Raw genomic sequence first — 12,812 nt, 5'->3', positions numbered from 1 at the left:
TACTGAAACAACCCGTTCAAAAAATGTACTCGTTCATTGTCCGGCATGTAAAACTAAAATTTACGTTTACAGAATATTGAAGCTTGATAAATACAGATACTCGTACAGTAGAAGCGTATTCCTATTCCTATTCCTATTCCTATTCCTAAAAAAGCAATGCAATCTACGGTACTTCGGTAGCGATATTGAGAAATCCGTCTAACTTTAACGGAAGTATGTTTCAACTACTCTAGGGTCTGAAGACGCTGTTCGAAATCAAAATCGGGATTAACGCTATTTGTGCAATAGAAATCAGAGTAATACTAATGATAATAACTGGTTTGTAATTATTATAAACCAGTTCGGAAGGATTTTTGCCAGAAGGGTAATTTCGTTCCACTAGTTTATGTAAAATTTTGTAGTAGAGTTTTGAATCGAATATTAGAGTCTTGTCTTTCTCATGCTGTTTTTCTGGTTGTCAACAATCTGTTAGTTCTTACAGTAGATTGGTTGACATATGAATATATCACAACCAGGGTTAAAGTTAAAAATTTGTAGTGCACTGTGCAAACTAACTGATCAGTCTCGGTGTCTTTTTTCTGTAATTGTTGTTTCTCTCTTTTGCATTCGATTTGGGTTTATTATCATTTACACAGCTGCTGAGTTTCATGATTAAGAGCTTGATTGTCTGCAGTTGCCTGTCTGCCAGATCAAAGAGCTAACTGGAAGATGAACATCACTGCACCGGCAAACGATACAAGTATTCTATTTACTACGTCACGCATTGCTAATTGCTTTTCTAGATACAAAGAGTGGAATGATATCTGTCAGTACAACAGACAGCAAGTAGAACAGGTGTACCTATTCTACATCTTCACATATTTATCTCTTTTGGTGGTTTGCACGATCGGCAATGTATTCATTCTGGTTATCCTAATGCGCAGTTTGCGCAAGTGGAAAGCATCTGCGCGAAGTTACATGTTGGGAACTGCCATTGCCGATCTCGGCGCTCTGTAAGTAGCCTCTGCATCGTCCATCGATGCAGTATAATATCTTTTCGTGGCACATGTGCACGTTTAAAAATGTTCTGTACAGATATGCTGGTCAGGACGAAATTGGTTTTTGTAGTCAGATTACTAATGGCTTCGCGGTCTTGTTGGCTGCTGATAAAATGCTACCCAGTAGGATACAACAAAACCGTTGTGTACTGTATGGGCTGTACCGTGTTTAATTATAACAGTCGCTATCACCTTACAATAGTTACACTCAATCTTCAACTCCCTGCAGGGAGATGCAACTCCGTGGAGCTGATTGGCCCCGCCTTGCGCCGTTATTGGTCGCTGTGCTCTTCGGAATTGCAACTACGGTCTACGGCGTAGACCAGCTAAATAGCTGGTAAAGCTTCGCCGTGGACGTACCCCGACAGGCCCGACCAAACTAACCTGAAGTTTGAAGTCAATTTTCAACTTTGATGCCATAGACAGGCAAAAATTTATTTTCATGCATTTCCGTAAACAGAAGCACATCATAACTATTCAAGAAATTTTAACTTTCCAAAAGTAAATTTTTGATTCTTTCATACTATCGCGCACATAAGCATACTATGTAAGTAGTAAAGTTTTAGAATATATATAGTAATATTTTGTCAGTACAATAAAGTTTTTTTGATTCTCCGTTAACTACCCCGTAAAAGGGACAACTCCGGACGCGCAAAACACTGGAAATCACCCTCAATCTTCGTTGTTAACTTGAACTGGGAGACGTATTCTTATTCGCTGCTTGAAACACTCCCCCTCTCCTCGGGGTTGCCAGCCCGTGCAGGGAGTTGAAGATTGAGTGTAACTAATATTACATGCATAATGCATCTGCGGAAAGTCAGCTTCGTCTTGAGTTGTAGATGTATGCCTTCCAGCATCGTAAAATTAATGGCTTGCAATCAGTTTCTCAAACAAAATGCAAGCACTTATAAATCTTTAAATTATTTTTAGATGGTTAGGATTGCCATTGTGCGTCGACAATATAGGGATATCATATCAGCTACGGTTTTTTAACTATTCGAACGTATACTCAAGTTTCGTGCTTCTGGAAGGGTGCACACTGTGGTTTCAACAAATTTGCATGCACTGCGCTGACTGGTAAGCCTTACGAATAAACAAAATTGACAAGACAAATTCACGACAAGGCAAATTCAGTATGAATAATTTGTACGGTCATCTTGGGTGTTTGGTCCTCAACGATCCTGTTTCTGATAAATTTTATCTAGGATGCTAGTGGCATTTAGCTGGGAACGACTACTAATAATTATTAACCCATTTCGCTTTGGATCGTTGCAACGAGTGTCGACGGCCTGGATTATAATAGCGATCCTATTTCTCGTAGCGCTACCGATTGGGGTATTCAAGTTTGTGGTTTCCTGCTTGTTGTATAATGACATAATCATCATGCCAGCTTGGGTTAATCGATGGTCAAAGATTGACCGTTCGGCTAGGGTAAGAAACCTTGTACCACACAGCTTATGAATTCAATTTTAAAATGCGGATGGAAATCTTTTTATTTTACTATTATTTTTACTTGAGTCCTGGTGCTGAGCGTACAACTGGCGTACAAGCATGCCCACAAAACGACCGACCTGTGTACATAATAATACAATATAACTGTAAGATATATGGACGATTTACTCAAAAAACTCGACCCATTATCAGCGGCGCCTGTATTTCCGCTTATTTCACCAGTGTTCCTTTGTGTTATGCATGTATTCCACCGGAATTCTGACTAAGAAAAACTAAAAAGCTAAGAATGACCTAAGAAAATTAAAATGCCGGAGGAAAGCGCGGGAATACAGGCAGAACATACACGAATACCGGTGGTCGACTAGGCGGGAATGCTACCTACGAATACGTAGCGAAAAATAATGGGTCGAAACCTTACAGTGACTCCAAGTCTCCAACTGTACGGCCAAGTGAGTCAGTCAGTCAAGGAATGCAAACACGGCCACTTCGTAGACCGTCCATGCTATTGTCTTCGCAAATTTCGTTAACATAAGCAGAGTGCTGAAGCGTGTAGCAGGGTCGATGGGGTCAAACATATGCTTTTGATTCTCCCCGCTCACATGGGGCGGTCGATTTGTAATTGTGGATAGGTTTGTAGTTTTCCAGATACAATACATACAGCACGGTATTTGCTTGCAAGAAAGTTGCTTTTCTGTATTACAATCATTCTATGAGTGTTAATAATTGTTTTTCGCTGATAGGTTATTGCAGAACTAGTGACCTTCATCCTTATCTTAATCCCCGGTGTTTGTCTGATGGTATTACTCAGTCGTCAGCACCGTTCACCCATCGGCCTAATGCGACTGCAACAGATACAGTCGTCGCATGCCAGCTTAAAGGGGAATAATTCTCGTTCCAGCCGCTCGGACACGGGCAATACCATCATCCTGCTTAGCAGTTCCGCACTGTACCTTGTCACCAGAATCCCCATGGTCGTTCAGTCGTGCTATTTTTACTTGAGCGGTGTAGATTACGACTTTACGGTTCAGCTTTTTACAGTTCCTTTTGTCGATATTGCCCAGTACGCCGGGTATTCATTTACGTTTTTCACTTATCTTGTCACTACCAGGAATTTCCGTGAGCATTTGTTTAAACTATTTACACCTCCAATGTCCGAGGATGGTACTTACGTACAGCATTGCCGATCGGGGAGACTTTCTATATGCTTTGGAAGACACTATCGAGCGTCTTCGTCCGCCGCGAAAGCTAGCGCAACGGCTGACGACAGCTCATCTGAGCAAATTCCGCGAGAAAAATCTTCAGCTGATATTAAATGTCGCCTTACTACCACGCTTCTATAAAAATTGTGCTAAAACATTCATTTGCTGAATTTGTTTTTTGGCAATTCTGGCTTTAAAATGGTTCGTTGGCTTTGCGAGAAGAGACCCGATACAAAGTAGCAAATTCGGGTAAATGCAAGAAGACGTTCACTTTCGTGCTCTTCCAGAAACGTTTTTGCATCGTTTAATGGCATTCTATAGCCACATGATTTGTGAACAATAATGTGAAAGCCGTTTGTGCGCGCAACATCCGGTTGAGAAGTTATGGGTGACATGAAATCCCTAAAGTTTAAATGCACAGAGGTGCACCAAAGTCTCATTATGTACCGATCTTCTTTAAATTTTTTACGAAACTATACACAAGAGAAGAAGGTTGTTTCGACACGAAATCGGGTTTCCATCATGTTCCTAAAATCTTAAAACGAATTTCACAAGTTTTAAAATTCATCTTAAAACCGGAAAAAAAATGCCAGAAATCCGGTTGCATGCAGTCAGAACAATCTTTAAGCCATCCATCGAATCCGACACAGGCCGAAGCGTGGTACCGTGCCTTTGGCATTCTGGCAGTCGCTCCAGATGTCCGCATGCGGGTTGTAACAGAACGCAGAATCGGTAACCCAATTTTTGAGCATTTGACGTACAACCTCCGAACGCGAACAACAGACCACCGAGACTGGCAGCCGCGAACTTCTCCAGGTGCGTTGGTAAGGTACCAAAGACGCCACGTACGCATACCGATTGACCAATCCATCGTGGCTCACGAGTGACCCCTCATGACCACCAATGCGGTCGCTAAAAGCGGCAGCACCGAGGTCCCTCGGACTTTCCAGTACAGCCACATCCGTCCAGCCAGCATGAGCGCTCGCGAGTTTTCAGTTACAGTATTAGCTTGATAAGCGGCGTATTTGTGCACAAAACCAATGCAGATTACGAACAAGTTGTCAGCGGAAACATGAGAGAATATTTACGGTTTGTAGATCAGCATCGTCAAACAGACACTATGGGGCGGCTATTGCTACTTTCAATGGTAATGGCGTATTGCTACTGCCGCAGCTCGGTAAAATTACTGTATCTCATTTTAGACCGCTACAGTCCAGAAACCGTTTTAACAATGTGTCCTTGTGCTTCCGTCATGCATATTTTACGGCATGTTTAAAGAATGCAAACGATACGTAGACTGATTAGTTCAGACTGCCTGCAGTTATAAACTGATTCAATAACAGCATACGCTCATCATTATCCATTTTCGGCTAGTTAAACAAAACAAAAAAGGCAAAGGAACAAAAAGTCAGCTATACGATCAAAGAAAAGAGTCGTACTATGCATAGTAGCGAGGGCATTAGTGCCGTATCTACAGACACGTTTCGTGTAAACGGAGTTTAAAAACTAGGTGATTTCGAAATAGAGCTGAGGAAATTGTCCTTCGGCAACAGTTGTAGTTCCGCATGTACTAGTTTCGGTAATTGGATTATAGCCAATTTCTCTTTGGCTGTAACTGTACAAGCCGTTGCGTCGCTGACGTTCATCTGAAAGCATTAAAATTATCATTCTCATCCTGCGCACTCTGTTACTATAAGAAATGATTCTTGTAGCACAAGCATGTGCATACATTCTGGATCTAGAACGTTGGAGAACTGGACTGAGAGCGAGCAGCTTCCAGAAGAAGCGGTCACAGTTGCTTTCCCATTGGAACCATACCAGGATTGTTGCATGCCCTAGACAGTAATTATTACAAACATTATGCTTGTACACACCGCATCTCGCAATTTGATGATTTTGATCGCGCTGCACATCGTTTTTGTTATTCATGGAACTCGCTCCACTTACTTTAGTTTGCAGTGATAGAACGTATCGTTTGCCGAAAGCTACCGGAAACCCCGTGCCCAGTTGGAGTTTTGCAACAGTTAAATTTTTCTTCCTGAGAATGGCCCCTGAATGGCGAACACTTTCCAACTTTTTTCGTTGGTTTCTCGAGCGTCCATTGGTGCTGGCCGCTTCGCAGTCATATATTTTGATGGCCACATCACATTGCACGCCGGCAGGAAGTGGACTTTGGACAAAAACACCAACAGCCACCAAGTTAATCGTCGCCATGCTCTGATGAAAAATGTTGTTAAGTGTTAACACTGAAAGCAAAAATTAGCAGGTTAACTGTGTTATATGTACCAAATCTGCGCTGCAAGGATGTTGGTCGGGTGCGATAGATAACCTGAAAAAATAGACTGTTTATGTTTTGACTCGATCTGGTGCAGAACATCTATGTTTTATTGCGAGGTACTGAATACATGATGACATCGGGAAATCCAGCCATGTAGGTCCAATAAGACGAGCTGATCGTTTTGCCAAACCTGGATACAGTTACTTCGATTTGGCTGCCCACTCTTATCCGGTTGACGAATTTCTCGGGTAATGGTGTTTTAGTGAACCAAAACTGAAAAAGCTGGTCGGATTCTTCGGCCGATAATAAACCCGACTGCAAAGCAAATGAGCGTAATAAATATTACTTCTAGCGTAAATCGTGAACTGCGCAAGAACTTTCCGTCGGACCAGCCCGGACTGGCATCCAGAATGCCCAGTTAGATATTAGTGTATCATTCGGACATTCTATCCGAACGATGGAACTTCAGTTTTGTCGATCATTATCATATGCAGTTTAGGTGAGTGTACTCCGTTATGCATCTATTGCTGGATAAGCGTACATGCATGCGTGCGAAGTTAAAAATAGAATACGCCGTTTATAAGAAAATTTAAATCGACAAAGCACTGAGTGATCGGTAAACATACTAAGCACAACAAACCTTGGATGGTCCGTTGGCGAATTCCTCGGAGGTCATGATCGGGAATCTTATCAAAAATAGTCTATCGCCTAAAACCGACCGCTGGTTGGCTTCGGTAGGATCAAGTTTCTTCTGCTTGCACTGATGACTGGCCCATCTGCAGTTTAAAGGAAAACAAAACGAAAATTTGTCGAAATCTATTCTAAAGGTTCGGTTGGTTAAAGTTTCAACATCTGTAAAAATAAATGATAAAAGCAAACGATCAGTAGTGGACACCTTACGTACTTCACTACTGCGTTGAACACGTCCACTTCTTTGGCCTTTAGAGTGTCGCGACGTAATATTAGTGTCAAAATTTCCAAGTCAATTTCCAGGAAATCTGCCGACTGCAGTACCGAAGCTCCCCAAAGATCGGTCTTCTTCAAACATAAGTTCTCCAAAAAGGTTTCGTCGTACAGCTTTGCCTAGGTAAAACAACGCATACCGTGCATCCTACATTTTATTAACAGGGTGATGCTGCATGTACGGGAAACAAGGGCACTGGCGGCAAGCAGCGCCGTGCAAGGGTATTTTTAGTTTTCGATTTTCGAACTTTACAAAGCTTACATTATGTTTTTATCATTTTGCAGTGTAAATCTGACAACATTGACGCAGTGACGCTTTATCTGTTCTGACAGTGGCAACTTGCGTAAGTATGTAACATATCGCTTGTTTCTTCTCGCAAATACATACTTTTTTTCAAGAAATAGGGATTTTACAACTACAGTCTTCCAATTTTACGAGGTCATAGTCATCGCCCGTTTCCAGATGTACCTTAAAACGTTACTGAAGGTCTCGGAGTCCATGTCAGTGATTTTAACAACGCTTGCACCAGCCTCCTTCATTACTCCGTAAAACATCGTTTCAAACACCGCACTGCCCATGGCCAACAAAAGTCTGCAAAATCCAGTTGTCCAATGAACACTTTTTTTCAGTTTCACGTTTGAATATCGTTAGTCGTTACATCAGCATATCAGACTAACGATCAATATAAGGTAAATCAATAGAGTATGTAAAGCATAAAGCGATCTGCAGTGGTGCATTATAATTTTAGATCTACAACTGGGAGTCTGAGACTAATCTATACTTCTAACACAATTAAAAATATGTAGTTCGCCCAGATTCCAGACGACCACTGGCTTGGCTGTGCTAGGCGGCGATGCCAATCGGGTTCTTCACAGCTTTGTGGAACGAGGGTATGGGAGACACCACCGGTTGGGGAAAAATTAAATCAGGATGGTTTTAACTTGAAACTTTTAGACTTTTTTCCGCTTGAGGGACTACACACCTAAAGACGGGCTTGGTGCCAGTGATTTCTTACTTGTGTGCTTTGATGTCGACACTGGGGCTATCTAGCGGCTGAATCCGGCAGGTGACATCGCTCAGAATATCCTTCCCGAAAATATGTTTGGCCCTACTGGCGATCGTGGATAATACACTCTGCCATCCCCAAATTGGCTCTACCGCTTGAGCAATAGAGTCCATTGTGGATGCAGTGGTAGCCCGTGTAGTCCGTCAGAACGACGCTGGAGGGTGTCCACAAGGATTTGACACCGGAAGCGCACGAAGAATAAAGGACAAAGCGGAAAAGGATAGCGCACCGAAAAAGGAAAGCGGAATAAGAAACTTTGCAGCGGTGCTTCTCGTCAGTCAATGACAACTTTAAAAGTCGACGGATCGGTCGCTAATGAATTGTGCCGGCAAATATTTGGCAAAACAACAGCGCAATGGCAATTTTCTGAAACCTGATTGAGTAAGCCGCAGAGGCCGGCATAGCGTGGGAATCGCTCGTGGCACCGCCCACACAGAGAGCTGCATTGCTAATTGGTCGGTGTGATGAAATAGCACTCGATGAATCAGCATGATGGTGCAGCGCTCTAAACTCCAGAGGATGCGCAGAGTCAAAACGCGGACTTACATCGAGCATCTGCGACTTACATCGAAACGAGAAATAGGCGTACCAAGTCCCAATTGGCTGGGCTTCGATGTAAGTCGCTTTTTGCTCGATGTCTGTCGGTGGGCGTCGACGAAAACCGTTACGAACATGGGCGTACCTTGTAACGGTCTAAGCGACGCCCAGGTACTTACAAACTTCGCGTTTCCGCGATTTTTATTGGTGGGTCAGCATTCTGAGTTAGATCGAGGCTGCCCACCGCCAATAGCAAAATTCAAAACCACGTGATCGTTTCTCCATACTTTGGGCTGACAGCGACGGTTACACAGTAAAACGACAGGGTTTTCCGTCTTTTTTAAAGTTTTTTAAGTTCTTGTCTTCTAGTTTGCTGTTGAAATCAGAAATATGAAACTGATATTCATCTATAGTGCAGGGAAGCCTGTATTCTGGGAATTCAGATAAGACGGTGCAGTAAAGTGTTCGGCCAGATGCACTCCTGTTTATACTGATCGCTTGCTACCTGATTATCGTTCAGTTTAAAATAATTTGAATCCCACCGCAGCTGACTAGCGTATTACAAATTGATTCCGACTTGCCAAAAGGTCCTTGAATCCTTGTGGCTGTCTCTAACGATTTGTGGTATACTTGTCATGTATTGCTGCCATTTGCTGCCGTCGTATCGCAGGGAACACTGCGCGCTGGCTACGCAGCTGTGGGTGTTGGTTGCAGTTTACTGCATTCTGTGCTTGAGTTCCTGATCGGATGTGGAAACCCGACTACGATTTATACTCCTGGACAACTCCATTTTTGGTTTTTCGTCCGTATATTTTGACAGAAAATTGTATGTTTTGCTTGACCGTGTGGCGGGTTCCCGCTGTGATCTGGCTACCCAGAAGTATTGTTAGTATATCTTGTTGTTTTTTTTGTTTATTTTAGCTTAAAATAATACTGCATAGCAGTACCTTAGCGCGCCTTGTTTTGGTACTTTTAAACAGGTTATGTGTCGTTGTTTAACTTTTAGAAAAGTAGTGCTACAGTTTATCGTTAGAAGCATAATGTCAGCACAGCACGCATATTACATGTCAGTCTGTATGTCCTGACTGTTGTGCGCATGCGGTCGAGTTTAGCCCGTACATACATACATGCAAGACGCGTAAACGGGCGCGGTTTTGCGTTCGATGTCTGTATGTAAAGGGTGAAAAACGTTGTAAGTAAGTCCCCGAAGCGCCTGTGCGCATCTGGTCTACTACTGCAGAAGAAATACGAGTTACAGATAGTTCAATGGCTGTCTTCGATTAAAAAAAACACACGCTAAAACAATAACTGTAAAAAATGGTCGATGTTTCGGCTCCTAACAGCGGCATAGAAGTCAGGGGAAAAAGAATGAACAAAACGCTGGAATTACTGTATATGCTTCTTGAGTTTCAAGTTCACGTTTCAGTCTCAGGTTATTCAACACGTATCACGTACACTCATTCCTTATTCCATCTTCTGCGCCTGTTTTTTATCATGGCGGTCGTTGTACGTTTATCGAGATATGAAATCGAGATGCAAGCACGACAACTACTTACTAAAAGGTTTTTGCGAAATTCCTCTTGCTAAATTAACTTTCCCGTTGAGTGTTTCCAAGGAAGGGTGCAAGGAAGCTGAAGTGACTTATTGAAAGGTCAGTAAAGGCATTTTACTGAAGACGTCCTGAATAAATGAAACAGATGGAGGGAGTTTTAATCGGAAGACTGTTCCGAAAGTGCCGGGAGCCCAGTGCTGTCAACATTTTGTAATTGCCAGTATACCGTCAATTCCGTAACAGACACTTTCGTTTCATGCCTTTTCGGATTCGATAAGCAAACATCCGGCGGTATTACGTTTTGTGATGGGCAATAATCCACTAAGTCCTAATGTTGTGACTGCTTTTCAAAAACATAGGGCAAGAAATCATGCGCAACTTGGTACTAAAGTATTCCCATAATTTTTGAATTAGATACTCTGGCCTTGAAATGTTAAAAACCTTCTAAGCCTTCAAATATGAAGATTAAAGTAACCCTGTTTGAGCACGAACTCAAGTTCGCATTGTGGTAACAAAAATGCAAATGTTTTCACAGCACATAATGCATTTACAGTGTAATGCTTAGGAGATCAATTTGAAACTCAATCTCAAGCCGGTTCCTTAATAATAATTTTCCCTTAATTTTTAGTAAGTCATGAGCACATTACTAATTAATTATTCTCTTTTTCTGAAATGCATAATCTCGACCAGTAGTGTACGGTCAAAAGCGTTTGTCGTGTAACTCGTATTACAGGTACCTGTTAAGAGGGATACAATATATTGTAAATTTGTAACTATCTGTAGTAATAAACCATCGACTTCAGATTTTAACTATTCTATATTGGCTACTCGCTAACTCGCTGTTTGAATTCGCGTTTTCCAGTTAAATGTGAAAAACCGTAGCAAATGCTGTCGGACATCAGGCAGACAGAAACCAAAGATTATCGGATCCACAACAGCTTGTAGAGTGTGCACTGTGCAGCTGGCCGAGGTAAAGCCAAGATGGACGCTTCATGCGGAAAAAGAAATTAATTGTCCAGTACCATTTATTAGGTCCCCAGCAAACCAGGAGACTTAGCGTCATAACTGTTAAGGTGAAAAGTGCACGCGATGAATCCCCTGAGTGTTCACTGCGGTGCCCGTTGAAATCGCTAATCTGACGCTCTCCACTGCGGCGTTGAAAAGCGTTATACAGGATGAATGGGCAGACGCCTATCACTGCAATTGCCGGAATGTCGAACACGACGAAGAAATTAGCGAAAATGCAGGCAGCTTGCACCGTACTGGAATCATTTAATCCGCAGTAATCTGGTATCGAGCTGCAATGTAGTTGATTGCACACAATGTTCGGAATGCAGAGGATATGGAGCATCATGAATACACCAATACACAACGCAATCGCTAATTTTTTCGTGTGCCTTCCACGATACGTTACCGGTGACACAATAGCCCACACGCGGTTAGCAGCAATCAAAAAAATGGCAATAAGCGGACATTCCGGTTGTCACTCAGTTAGCAAAGATGTTAACGATACAAGCCGTCAAGCCCACGACCCACTCATTGGCAACGGCTTTTCTGTACATTTCCACCGGATTCCCAATTATGCAGTAAGTGAGAAGATTAAAGGTCAATAGGAAACGATGTAGACGCTGAAAGCGTTTTGGAGCTGCTTGTGAGCGAAAAGACGACCAGCAGTGGAAGATTTGTAACCAGGATCATGGTTGATAAGGAGAGTTCGATCCACAACGATGTGTTTGTTGATAGATCCACCACAGTCGTATTTAACCGCTGCAGCCTCGTGGTAGCATTACGGGTTATTTTCAGTCTTCAGCGACGAAACAATAACTTTTGTTCCGCGTCGCAAAGTTTTTTTTTTGCAGCGGCTGAAAATTTTCCCAACTTTGCAAATAGTAAAGGCTCTGGGAAGGTCTGTGACGAGTGATTATAATATCCGCAAGCTAAGTGAGAAGCGAAATCATTCAACTAAAACTCGGTCAAACATCAGTATCCCAATTCCCAAAGGTGTGCTTGGCTACTGGCGCCAGACTTGGTAATAATGTACCACGGTCTCTTTATAATGTACAGATACACCCGCTCTTAATCCCGGCATGGGATTTCTGTGGAGCGGTCTCAAGTCAACCAGCAGCCCTAGCTACTTCCTCTCTTGCACGCTTTCTAATCGAGGGCATCTTTTTCCGCTGAAAACGCAATTTGTATTTACCGACAGACTCTGATGGAAATCAGTCTGTAATGTGACAATTAAATTTAGGATGCTTTAAACAAACAATGAATCCTGTTTTGCGGCGCATGTGATCAGCTATCATGCACGTGCCCGTATAAGAAGAAGTCTTGGAACAGGCATGTTGACCTTTACTATATCCTTAAGGAAACAACCGTTAGGCGCCTCCTACAAAATTAGTTTACATATACTGGGCGTGAGAATCCGTTTCGGCTGCCAACGTATTCACATTAATTGATAACCCAAAAAATTCCAAAATTATTCTTTGTAAGCCGGAAATTGCCGGATGCGTTTTGGATAGTACCGTTCTTTGAACAGACCAAAACTCTTGGCCATGCAGCTGGGTTACTGGGTTGAATACTTATGATTTTGCTAATGACACGGAAGACTCATGATCTTTACAGAGAATGACCTAGCGGCGGGAGTAAGTCGATTGTTACTGCTGATAATGACATTGTTGTGTCGTTGTGGTTTCCCATGCTTGTAGTTTATAAGTAAGTATATTTCAA

The sequence above is a fragment of the Paramacrobiotus metropolitanus genome, unplaced genomic scaffold, assembly GCF_019649055.1.
Source record: "Paramacrobiotus metropolitanus isolate TYO unplaced genomic scaffold, Prichtersi_v1.0 Parri_scaffold0000021, whole genome shotgun sequence".
Taxonomy (NCBI): Eukaryota; Metazoa; Tardigrada; class Eutardigrada; order Parachela; family Macrobiotidae; genus Paramacrobiotus; species Paramacrobiotus metropolitanus.
This window is presented reverse-complemented; position numbering follows the sequence as displayed.